Genomic DNA, 12,150 nt, shown 5'->3' with positions numbered 1-12,150 from the left:
CAATCCCTATCAAACTACCAATGATGTTTTTCAGAGAACAAATAATTTCACAATTTGTATGGAATTACAAAAAACCTCGAATAGCTAAAGCAATCTTAAGAAAGAAGAATGGAACTGGAGGAATCAACCTGACTTCAGGCTATACTACAAAGCGACAGTCATCAAGACAGTATGGTACTGCCACAGAGACAGAAATATAGATCAATGGAACAAAATAAAAAGCCCAGAGACAAATCCACACACCTATGGACACCTTATCTTTGACAAAGGGGGCAAGAATATACAATGGAGAAAAGACAATCTCTTTAACAAGTGGTGCTGGGAAAACTGATCAACCACTTGTAAATGAATGAAATTAGAACACTTTCTAACACCATACATAAAAATAAACTCAAAATGGATTAAAAATTTCAATATAAGACCAGAAACCATAAAACTCTTAGAGGAAAACATAGGCAAAACACTCTCTGACATAAATCACAGCAGGATCCTCTATGACCCACCTCCCAGAGTAATGGAAATAAAAGCAAAAATAAACTAGTGGGACCTAATTAAACTTAAAAACTTTTGCACAACGAAGGAAACTATAAGCAAGGTGAAAAGACAGCCTTAAGAATGGGAGAAAATAATAACAAATGAAGCAACTGACAAAGAATTAATCTCAAAAATATACAAGCACCTCCTGCAGCTCAATTCCAGAAAAATAAGAGATCCAATAAAAAAATGGGCCAAAGAACTAAACAGACCATTCTCCAAAGAAGACATACAAATGGCTAACAAACACATGAAAAGATGCTCAACATCACTCATTATCAGAGAAATGCAAATCAAAGCCACAATGAGGTACCATCTCACTGGTCAGAATGGCTGCTATCCAAAAGTCTACAAACAATAAATGCTGGAGAGGGTGTGGAGAAAAGGGAACCCTCTTACACTGTTGGTGGGAATGCAAACTAGTACAGTCACTATGGAGAACAGTGTGGAGATTCCTTAAAAAGCTGAAACTAGAACTGCCATACGACCCAGCAATCCCACTTCTGGGCATACACACTGAGGAAACCAGAATTGAAAGAGACACGTGTACCCCAATGTTCATTGCAGCTCTGTTTACAATAGCCAGGACATGGAAGCAACCTAAATGTTCAATGGCAGACAAATGGATAAGAAAGCTGTGGTACATATACACAATGGAATATTACTCAGCCATTAAAAAGAAATGCATTTGAGTCAGTTCTAATCAGGTGGATGAAATTGGAGCCTATTATACAGAGTGAAGTAAGTCAGAAAGAAAAACATTAATACAGTTTATTAACGCATATATACGAAATTTAGAAAGATGGTAACGATGACCGTATATGTGAGACAGCAAAAGAGACGCAGATGTAAAGAACAGACTGTTGGACTCTGTGGGAGAAGGCGAGGGTGGGATGATTTGAGAGAATAGTATTGAAACATATGTATTATCATATGTGAAATAGATCACCAGTCCAGGTTCGATGCATGAGGCAGGGTGCTCAGGGCTGGTACACTGGGATGACTCTGAGAGATGGGATGGGGTGGGAGGTGGGAGGGAGGGTCAGGATGGGGAACGCATATACACCCATGGCTGATTCATGTGAATATATGTCAAAAACCACCACAATATTGTAAATAAAAAATTAAAATAAAAAATAATAAACAAAAAAACAAAAACAAACAAAATAAATGAAAATCAAATGAAAAAAAAATAAATAAAGTGATGAAAGGGAAGATCCTACAACCAAGAATACTCTACCCAGCAAGACTCTCCTTCAGATTTGATGGAGAAATCAAAAGATTTCCAGACAAGCCAAAGTTAAGAGAATTCAGTACCACCAAACAAACTCTATGACAAATCTAAATGAACTTCTCTAGGCAGTAAACAAGAGAAGGAAAATCCCTACCTACAGAAAATAAACCCCAAACAACCAAGAAAAAGATTATAGGATCATACATATTTATAATTACTTTAAATGTGGATGGATTAAATGCACCAACCAAAAGATAGACTGACTGAGCAGATAAAAATATGTGCATGTATGCACCTCCACTTACTACATCACTCTGTTTGACCCCCCACCAAATTGTATATAATTATTTTATATTATTCAGTTCAGTTCAGTTCAGTCGCTCAGTCATGTCCGACTCTTTGCGACCCCGTGAATCATAGCACGCCAGGCCTCCCTGTCCATCACAAACTCCCGGAGTTTACTCAAACTCATGCCCATCGATTTGGTGATGCCATCCAGCCATCTCATCCTCTGTCATCCCCTTCTCCTCTTGCCCCCAATCCCTCCCAGCATCAGGGTCTTTTCCAATGAGTCAACTCTTCGCATGAGGTGGCCAAAGTATCGGAGTTTCAGCTTCAGCATCAGTCCTTCGAATGAACACCCAGGACTGATCTCCTTTAGGATGGGCTGGTTGGATCTCCTTGCAGTCCAAGGGACTCTCAAGAGTCTTCTCCAACACCACAGTTCAAAAGCATCAATTTTTCATTAGGTTAATCATATTCCCATTATGGCTTGCAGTTGCAATTATCTTTTACTTTTTGTCTGAATATTGACTGTGAAAACTGGTAAACATCTTTTACTATTGTGATTATGTAACTATTACCTGATACGATTGTATCATGATTGGTCAACAGAAAAAGATAATAGAATTCTATATCATCAAAACTACTATTTAATAGAAACATCCATAATCACTTTTTAAAATCTGGAAGTATATCAGAATTATCTTGGAAATTTTTTAAAAAAAAAAAAAAAAAAAAAAAAAGCCCAGGTATTGCTTTTTTTCCACCAGGGCTCCAGATTTGTTTCTAATGAGCAGCCATGTTTCTAAACAGCTGGACTATATGAGGATTTTTTAAACTTACTTAATTTATTTTAATTACTTAATTGGAGTCTAATTACTTTACAATATTGTAGTGAGTTTTGCCATACATTGACATGAATCAGCCATGGGTGTACATGTGTACATGTACATGTACATCCTGAACCCCCTCCCACCACCCTCCCCATCCCATCCCTCAGGGTCATCACAGTGTTCCAGCCCTGAGCACCCTGTCTCACACATCGAACCTGGACTGGCAATCTATTTCACATATGATAATATACATGTTTCAATGCTATTCTGTCAAATCACCCCACCCTCGCCTTCACCCAGAGTCCAACAGTCTGTTCTTTACATCTGTGTCTCTTTTGCTGTCTCACATATAGGGTCATCATTTCCATCTTTCTAAATTCCATATATGTGTGTTATTATACTGTATTGGTGTTTTTCTCTCTGACTTACTTCACTCTGTATAATAGGCTCCAGTTTCATCCACCTCATTATAACTGATTCACATGCAGTCTTTTTAATGGCTAAATAATATTCCATTGTGTATATGTACCACAGCTTTCTTATCCATTTGTCTGCCGATGGACATCTAGGTTACTTCCATGTCCTGACTATTGTAAACAGTGCTGTGATGAACATTGGGGTACCCGTGTCTCTTCCCATTCTGATTTTCTCGGTGTGTATGCCCAGCAGTGGGATTGCTGGGTCATATGGCAGTTCTATTTCCAGTTTTTAAAGGAATCTCCACACTGTTCTCCATAGTGGCTGTACTAGTTTGCATTCCCACCAATAATATAAGAGGGTTCCCTTTTCTCCACACCTTCTCCAGTGTTTAATGTTTGTAGACTTTTTGATAGCAGTCATTCTGACTTCAGCAGCACATATGCTAAAATTGGAATGATACAGAGAAGATTAGCATGGCCTCTGTGCAAGGTTGACATGCAAATTCATGAAGCATTCCATATTTTTAAAATGGTCCAAAGAACTAAACAGAGATTTCTCCAAAGAAGACATACTTATGGCTAACAAATGCATGAAAAGATGCTGTTTGAGGATGTTTTACTTTTATCTAGCTTGTTTTATTTTTTCTATTTTATATTCAGTGCTCCATTTCACTTAGTTTATGTTTTCCAGTTTCTCCATTTTCTGATGTTCTTTCTCAAGCCTTTATCAAGTGTATAGAAAGGCTTACATACGTATATGTAAATAATATATATATAATATCTATATTTTAGAAAGCTTATGAATTTTTGTCTAACAAAAAGTTTGTGACATTTTTGATTCTACTTGTTTGACTTAGTATGAATAGAACACTAGGTGTCTAATTAAAAAAAATAGATATATAACAAGCAAGAAAGGTTTACTGTATAGCACAGGGAACTATAGTCAATGTCTTATAATAACCTATAATGGAAAATAATTTTAAAAATAATATGTGTATATGTATAACTGAATCACAAAAGAATGAATTCTACTTTTTGAAATTTAGTAATATTTCTCATTTTGCCAGTTTCTCTAAATGTCTATGGAAATCTAATAACAACCTATGAGATACAAACTTTTAAATATGTCTGTGTAGGATATAAGATTAATGTAAATTAATGTAAATATGAATCTATTATATTTACATTATTAATAAATCATTCAAGATGCTTCTATTTTTATTTTTTTTTCACTTACTAAAATATTCTGAGAAATGTTAATATTTCTCACTATAAATATATATTTTTCTTCATTATATTTCTTCTAATTTTTGCTTTATGTATTTTTGTTTATTTGTTGTTAGGTGTCTAATGGTTTATGATGTCTATCTTCTTTGTGAATTGTACCTTTTATTATTAAAAATATTCATCTTTGTTTCATCTAAAAATAAATTAATTAAAAACATAATTAAAAATTTGCACCTGTTAACAAAAGTGAAGGGCCATATTTACTTTTTAATCTCAACCATCTCTAAACATTACATTTTTAAAATTGAAATACAGTTGATGTACAATAATTATTTTGCTTTCAGGTATGCTATATAGTGATTTCAAATTTATACACATTTTGACATGAACACCACAATAAGTCTAGTTCTGTTCTCATAAAATGCTACTGCAGTATTATTGACCCATTTTTGCTGAATATTACATCCCTGCAGCTAGTTTACTTATAACTAAATGTTTTTAATCTCTTAATCCTTTCATCAACATTCCCCCCAACCCTTCTGTCCTCTGGCAACCACTAATTTTTACTGTTTTTATGAATCTGTTTTCATTTTGTTTTTTAGATTTCACATGTAAATGAGACCATGTAATATTTGTCTTCATCTGATTTCTTTCATTAGCATTCATTCATCCTTCTAGATGCAACCATGTTGATGCAAATGGCCAGATTTGTTTTATTTTTCTAACAATAATAATCTATTGTATACACACACATACATCCCACTCCCCATAAACCTTCTTTATCTATTCATCTATCAATAGATGACACTTGGGTTGCTTTCATATCTTGCCTATTGCAAATAATGCTGCAATGTTCATAAGGGTACACATATCTGTTCAATCAGTGTTTTTGTTTTCTATAGGTAAATACCCAGAAGTAAAATTGCTGGGTCATATGGTAGTTCTATTTTAATTTTTTGAGGAAAGTTCACACCATTTGGCATAGTGGCTGTACCAATTTACAAGCCATCCAAGAGTGCGAGTGGGTTCCTTTTCCTCCACATTCTTGCCAACATTCATTCGTTGTCCTTTGGATGATAGCTACTCTGACTTATATCAGGTGGTACCTCATTTTGTTTTGATTTACTTTTTCCTGATGATTAGAGATATTGAACATCTGTGTCTGCTGGCCATCTGTGTGTCTTTTTAGGAAAAATATTTATTCAAGTCTTCTTCCCATTTTTATTGCCTTTATTTTTTAAACTTTGACTTGTTTTCTTTATAAATTTTGGTTATTAATCCCTTATTAGATTAAACTGTTTGAAAATATCTTCTCTAATTCATTAGGTTGACTTTTCATTCTGTTTATAGTTTCCTTTGCTATGCAAAATATTTTTAGTTTTCTGCAATCCAGTTTGTTTACTTTCACTTTTGTTTCCCTTGCTTGAAGAAATAGATCTCAAAAAATATTGCTAAGGTTTATGTCAGAGAGCGTGCTGCTTCTAGGAGTTTTGTAGGTTTAGGCCTTACATTTAAGTCCTTAATCCATTTTTGGTTTATCTTTATATGGTGTGAGAAAGTAGTCCTGTTTGAGTCTTTTGCATATGTAACTGTCCAGTTTCCCAACATATTCATTGAAGAGGGTGTCTTTTCCCCATTGTATAGTCTTGCTTTCTTTGTTGTAGATTAATTGACAATATGAGGTGGCACTAGTAGTAAAGAACCCACTTGTCAGTGCAGGAGACATAAGAGAAATGGATTCGATCCCTGGGTTGGGAAGATCCTCTGGAAGAGGGCGTGGCAATCTGCTCCAATATTGTTGCCTGGAGAATTCCATGGACATTGGAGACTGGCGGGCTACAGTCCATAGGGTCACAAAGAGTCAGAACACAACTGAAGTGACTTAACATGCATGCACAGTATACTCTTAATATTGGGGTATACTCTTAATATGTGCTGAATATTGGGGCTTCCCAGGTGATACCAGTGGTAAAAAACCTGCCTGCCAATGCAGGAGAGGTAGGAGACTTGGATTCAATCCTTGGTTCAGGAAGCTCCCTTGGAAAAGGGAATGGCAATCCACTCCAGTATTCTTGCCTGGAGAATCCTGTGGACAGAGGAGCCTGTCAGGCTACAATTCGTGGGGTCACAGAGTAAAACGACTGAAGCAACTTAGAATGCACATATATATAGATTTTTATGGGGGGGGGCTTTCTATTCAGTTCCATTGATTGATATGTCCATTTTGTGCCAGAACTGTACTGTTTTGATAACTGTAGCTTTTTAGTATAGTTTGAAAGTGAGAGGAATGTTATCTTTTGCTTTGTTCTTCTTTCTTGAATGTTTTGGCTATTCCTAATCTTTTATGTTTCCATTCAAATTTTAGAATTATTAGTTTTAGTCCTGGGAAAACACCATTTGCACTTTAAGGATTGTACTGAATCTGTAGATTATCTTGGGTAGTAAAATTATTTTAACAATGTTAACTCCTCAAAGCTATGTGCAGATGTGTCTTCTTGTCTGTGACAGCTTCAATTTCTTTGGAATGCAGCTATGCTCACCAATATACCACCAAAGCCACATGTGTCTTCAGTTCTTCCATTAAGTGTAATATGGTTTTCTGAGTACAGATTCTTTACTTCCTTAGTTAGGTTTATTCCAAGGTATTTTATTTTATTGATACAAGTGTATGCAAAGATGGTCACACTAAAGGACAGAAGTGGTATGGACCTAACAGAAGCAGAAGATACTAAGAAGAGGTGGCTAGAATACACAGAAGAGCCATACAAAAAAGATCTTAATGACCCAGATAACCACGATGGTGTGAACACTCACCTAGAGCCAGACATCCTGGAGCACAAAGTCAAGTGGGCCTTAGGAAGCATCACTACAAACAATGCTAGTGGAGGTGATGGAATTCCAGCTGAACTTCTTCAAACCCTAAAAGATGATGCTGTGAAAGTGTTGCACTCAATATGCCAGCAAATTTGGAAAACTCAGCAGTGGCCATAGGACTTGAAAAGGTCAGTTTTCATTCAAATCCCTAGGAAAGGCAATGCCAAAGAATGTTCAAACTACTGCACAATTGCACTCATCTCACATGCTAGCATAGTAATGCTCAAAATTCTACAAGCCAGGCTTCAATAGTACATTAACTAAGAACTTCCAGATGTTCAAGCTTGATTTAGAAAAGGCAGAGAAACCAGAGAGCAAGTTGCCAACTTCCATTGGATCATTGAAAAAGCAAGAGAATTCCAGGAAAACATCTGTTTCTGCTTCATTTACCACTTGAAAGCCTTTGACTGTGTGGATCACAACAAACTATGGAAAATTCTTAAAGAGATGGGAATGCCAGGCCACCTGACCTGCCTCGTGAGAAATCTGTATGCAGGTCAAGAAGCAACAGTTACAACCAGAGATGGAACCATGGACTGGTTCCAAATTGGGAAAGGAATACATCAAGGCTGTGTACTGTCATCCTGTTTATTTAAGTTATATGCAGAATTCAGTTTAGTTCAGTTCAGTTCAGTTCATTCGCTCAGTCGTGTCCAACTCTTTGCAGCCCCATGAATCACAGCACGCCAGGCCTCCCTGTCCATCACAAACTCCCGGAGTTTACTCAAACTCATGCCCATTGAGTCGGTGATGCCATCCAGCCATCTCATCCTCTGTCGTCCCCTTCTCCTCCTGCCCCCAGCCCCTCCCAGCATCAGGGTCTTTTCCAATGAGTCAACTTTTCGCATGAGGTGGCCAAAGTATTGGAGTTTCAGTTTCAGCATCAGTCCTTCCAATGAACACCCAGGACTGATCTCCTTCAGGATGGATTGGTTGGATCTCCTTGCAGTCCAAGGGACTCTCAAGAGTCTTCTCCAACACCACAGTTCAAAAGCATCAATTTTTCAGCACTCAGCTTTCTTCACAGTCCAACTCTCACATCCATACATGACTACTGGAAAAACCATAGCCTTGACTAGACAGACCTTTCTTGGCAAAGTAATGTCTCTGCTTTTTAATATGCTGTCTAGGTTGGTCATAACTTTCCTTCCAAGGAGTAAGCATCTTTTAATTTCATGGCTGCAGTCACCATCTGCAGTGATTTTGGAGCCCCCCAAAATAAAGTCTGACACTGTTTCCACTGTCTCCCCATCTATTTCCCATGAGGTGATGGGACCAGATGCCATAATCTTAGTTTTCTGAACATTGAGGTTTAAGCCAACTTTTTCACTCTCTTCTTTCACTTTCATCAAAAGGCTTTTTAGTTCCTCTTCACTTTCTGCCATAAGAGTGGTGCCATCTGCATATCTGAGGTTATTGATATTTCTCCCGGCAATCTTGATTCCAGATTATATGCAGAGTACATCATGTGAAATGTTGGGCTGGGTGAAGCACAAGCTGGAATCAAGATTGCTGGTAGAATTATCAATAACCTCAGATATACAGATGACACCACCATTATGGCATAAAGAGAAGAAGAACTAAAGAGCCTCTTGATGAAAGTGAAAGAGGACAGTGAAAAAGCTGGCCTGAAACTCAACATTCAAAAAACTAAGATCATGGCATCTGGTGCCATCACTTTATGACAAATAGAAAGGGAGAAAGTGGAAGCAGTGACAGATTTTAATTGATGCTTTTGTGAGCTGAAGAAGACTCTTGAGAGTCCCTTGGAGTGCATGGAGATCAAACCAGTCAATCCTAAAGGAGATCAACCATAAATATTCACTGGAAGGAGTGTTGCTGAAGCTGAAATTCCAATATTTTGGCCCCCTAATGTGAGCTCAGGGGAAAAGACTGGTGCTGGGAAAGACTGAAGACAATAGGAGAAGGGGGGCGGCAGAGGATGAAATGGTTAGATAGCATCACCAACTCAATGAATATAAATTTAAGCAAACTCCAGGAGATAGTGGAGGACAGAGGAGCCTGGTGTGCCACAATCTATGGGGTCACCAAGTGTTGGACATGACTTAGTGACTGAGAAACAACAACTTTGGGTGCATATATATTTACAATTGTTATATCTTCCTTTTCAAATGATCCCTTTATTATTAAGTAATATCTTTGTCTCTTATAACAGTCTTCATTTTGAAGCCTGTTTTGTCTGAAATAAATATTGCTACTTCAGCTTTCTTTTGACTTTCATTTGCACGGAATACCTTTCTTCATCCTTTCACTTTCAGCCTGTGTGCATGTGCTTGTTTCTGGAATGAGTTCTTTGTAGGCAGCTCGCATATGAGTATTGTTTTTCTGTCTATTCAGCCACTCTGTGCCTTTTGGCTGGAACATTTAGAGAACTTCCTTTACCATTTTATTTAAGACCAGTTTAGTGATGCTGAATGTTTTTAACTTTAGCTTATATGTAGAACTCTTTTTTCTCCTTCAAATATGTATCATAGCCTTGCTGCGTAGAGTATTTTTGGTTGTAAGTCTTTTTCCTTTCATTACTTTGAATATATCATGCTACTCCTTTCTGGCCTTTAGAGTTTCTGCTAAAAAGTCAGTTGGTGGCCTTATAGGAGTTCTTATATATAACTAGCTGACTTTTCTCTTGTTGATTTTAAGATTTTTCACTTTATCTTTAATTTTTTTTCTTTTTAATTATATTGTTTTGATGTGGACTTTTTGGATTCATCTTCTTTGTGTCCCTCAGTGCTTTCTGTACATGGATGTTTGTTTTCTCCCTCAGGTTGGATAATTTTTCAGCTATTATTTCTTCAAATAAGTTCTCTGTCTCTTTCTTTCTTCACCTTCTAAGATCCATAGAATGGAAATGTTAATATGCTTGATGCTGTCTCAAAGGTCTCTTAAATTATCCTCATTAATTTTTTTTTTCTTCTTTTCTGTCTCACTTGATGATTTCCATGACTGTGTCTTCTAGTTCTCTGACTCATTCCTTCATATCATTTAATCTACTGTTGATTTCTTCTAGTATATTTTTATTTCAGTGATTGCATTCTTTTGCTCTGTTTGGTTCTTATTTATATTTTTGCATATTTGTTAAAATTCTCACTGTGTTCATCTTAATCTTTGGTCTCAAACATATCTTCAATATCTCAAAATCCTTCTCAAATGTTTGATAAGCATATTTGTGATCATTATCTTGTACTCTTGTAGATTGCATATATCCACTTGTTTTTTAGTTATTTTCTCAGGTTTGGTCTTATTGCTTCATTTGGAACATATTCCAGTCTCTTCATTTTCCCCAATTCTCTCTGTTGCTTTCTCTGTGTTAGGTAGGATGATTGTGTTTGCTAATATTGGAGAAGTAGCCTTATATAAAAGGTATCATAGAGGACCTCCAAAACCATGCTCCCCTTTGTCACCAGAGCTGTATGTTCTAGGGATGCTCCCTATGTGGACTATGTGCACCCTTCTTTAGTAGTAGGGCTGACTACTGTGGGTGGGACTGGCCTCTGCCCAGTTTACTGTGAGGCTGTGGGTCTGCTAGAGTGCAGGGTAGGTTTCTTGCATGATTGGTTGTTTGTTTCAGGGTAGTGCAGGGCTGGTGCTGGCCTTCTGGGAAGCAGGATTGGGTCCTCATGGGCTGTCTCTTTAGCACTTGGGGGTGGGGTACTCAGGAATGGTGCTTGCCTCCTGGTGAGTGTAAGGCCCAGCACTAATATGCTAGAGAGAGAATTTCAAAATGGTTTCTACCAGCAGTGGTGCTACAGTGGTATAATAAACTCCCAAAATGGTTGTTGCCAGTGTTTAATCTCCAAGTAGAGTCTTAGGTCCTCCTGTCTCTTTGGGATACTCTGATTGGCAAGTCTTAATTGTAGAAAATCTTTTCTGCTAGTCTTGGATCATTCTCATAGGCAGTTGCCCTGTAAATAGTTGTAAATTTGGTTTGTTTGTGAGAGGAGGTGAGTTCTGGGTCTTCATATTCCACCATCTTGGCTACCTCTAAAGCACTGCATTAAATGTTAATTTGTGTGCCCTTCTTCTGCCTCACGTTACTGTTCTGTCTCAGACTTCTCAGCAGAGTGTCTGGAATTAGCTGAGTTCTCAGGCTACGAGGCAGTTGTTAGATTGGGATGAACATGATATCAGGTGATTTGTTGAATGTGGCACAAGTGGAAGCTGGAACAGAGAGAAAAGGTCAGTAGAAGTCAAACTGGACAGACCTTAGCCATCAAAGCTGGCTGTCAGTGAAATTTTAAGTGAAGCCCTATGGATAGTTCTGAAAGAAGCTTAATGTTCCCACAGTTGATTTAAAATTAGTGTGTCTACCTTTTGTTTTGCCTGCTAGGCTTGGATTATCTTGCTCAAGCCAATTCTAAAATAGTACTAATTTGGTCTTAAGAAACTGTGCTTGTTACATATGTTTTAGTGTTCTGATACCAGTGTGACCAGGGTCACAGGATATAGCTGTGTGGCATACATGCTGCCCAACTGCAAGGGTTGATGACTGTAGTGACTACAGTGTGATGGTGGCCCTTGGGATTACATACTTCTGGCTTCTCAGAGTGTGACTTTTCTACTAAGGATACCCTGCTAGTCATTTCTATGGACTATGGCTATGGCAGTGTTTTCCTTACAGTCCTGTTTCCCTGGCAGGGATTGTAACCAGGAGTTGAAAATTATGGGGTTATGCTGAATATTTATTAAAATTTGTGTTTTGTAGAACACCGCCTTAAAACGTCTGCAT

General features: G+C 37.5%; 1 non-coding gene across 1 annotated transcript; it reads left to right on the top strand.

Moving 5' to 3' along the window:
* Positions 1-3,722: 3,722 nt before the first annotated feature.
* On the top strand, positions 3,723-3,828 carry LOC122687121. The gene has a single exon (XR_006339024.1). It is a non-coding gene; the product is annotated as a U6 spliceosomal RNA (small nuclear RNA).
* Positions 3,829-12,150: the final 8,322 nt, after the last annotated feature.

Source organism: Cervus elaphus, chromosome 30 (assembly GCF_910594005.1).
Source record: "Cervus elaphus chromosome 30, mCerEla1.1, whole genome shotgun sequence".
Classification (NCBI taxonomy): Eukaryota; Metazoa; Chordata; class Mammalia; order Artiodactyla; family Cervidae; genus Cervus; species Cervus elaphus.
Note: the sequence above shows the minus strand (reverse complement) of the source record. Positions and strands in the feature narration are given on the sequence as shown.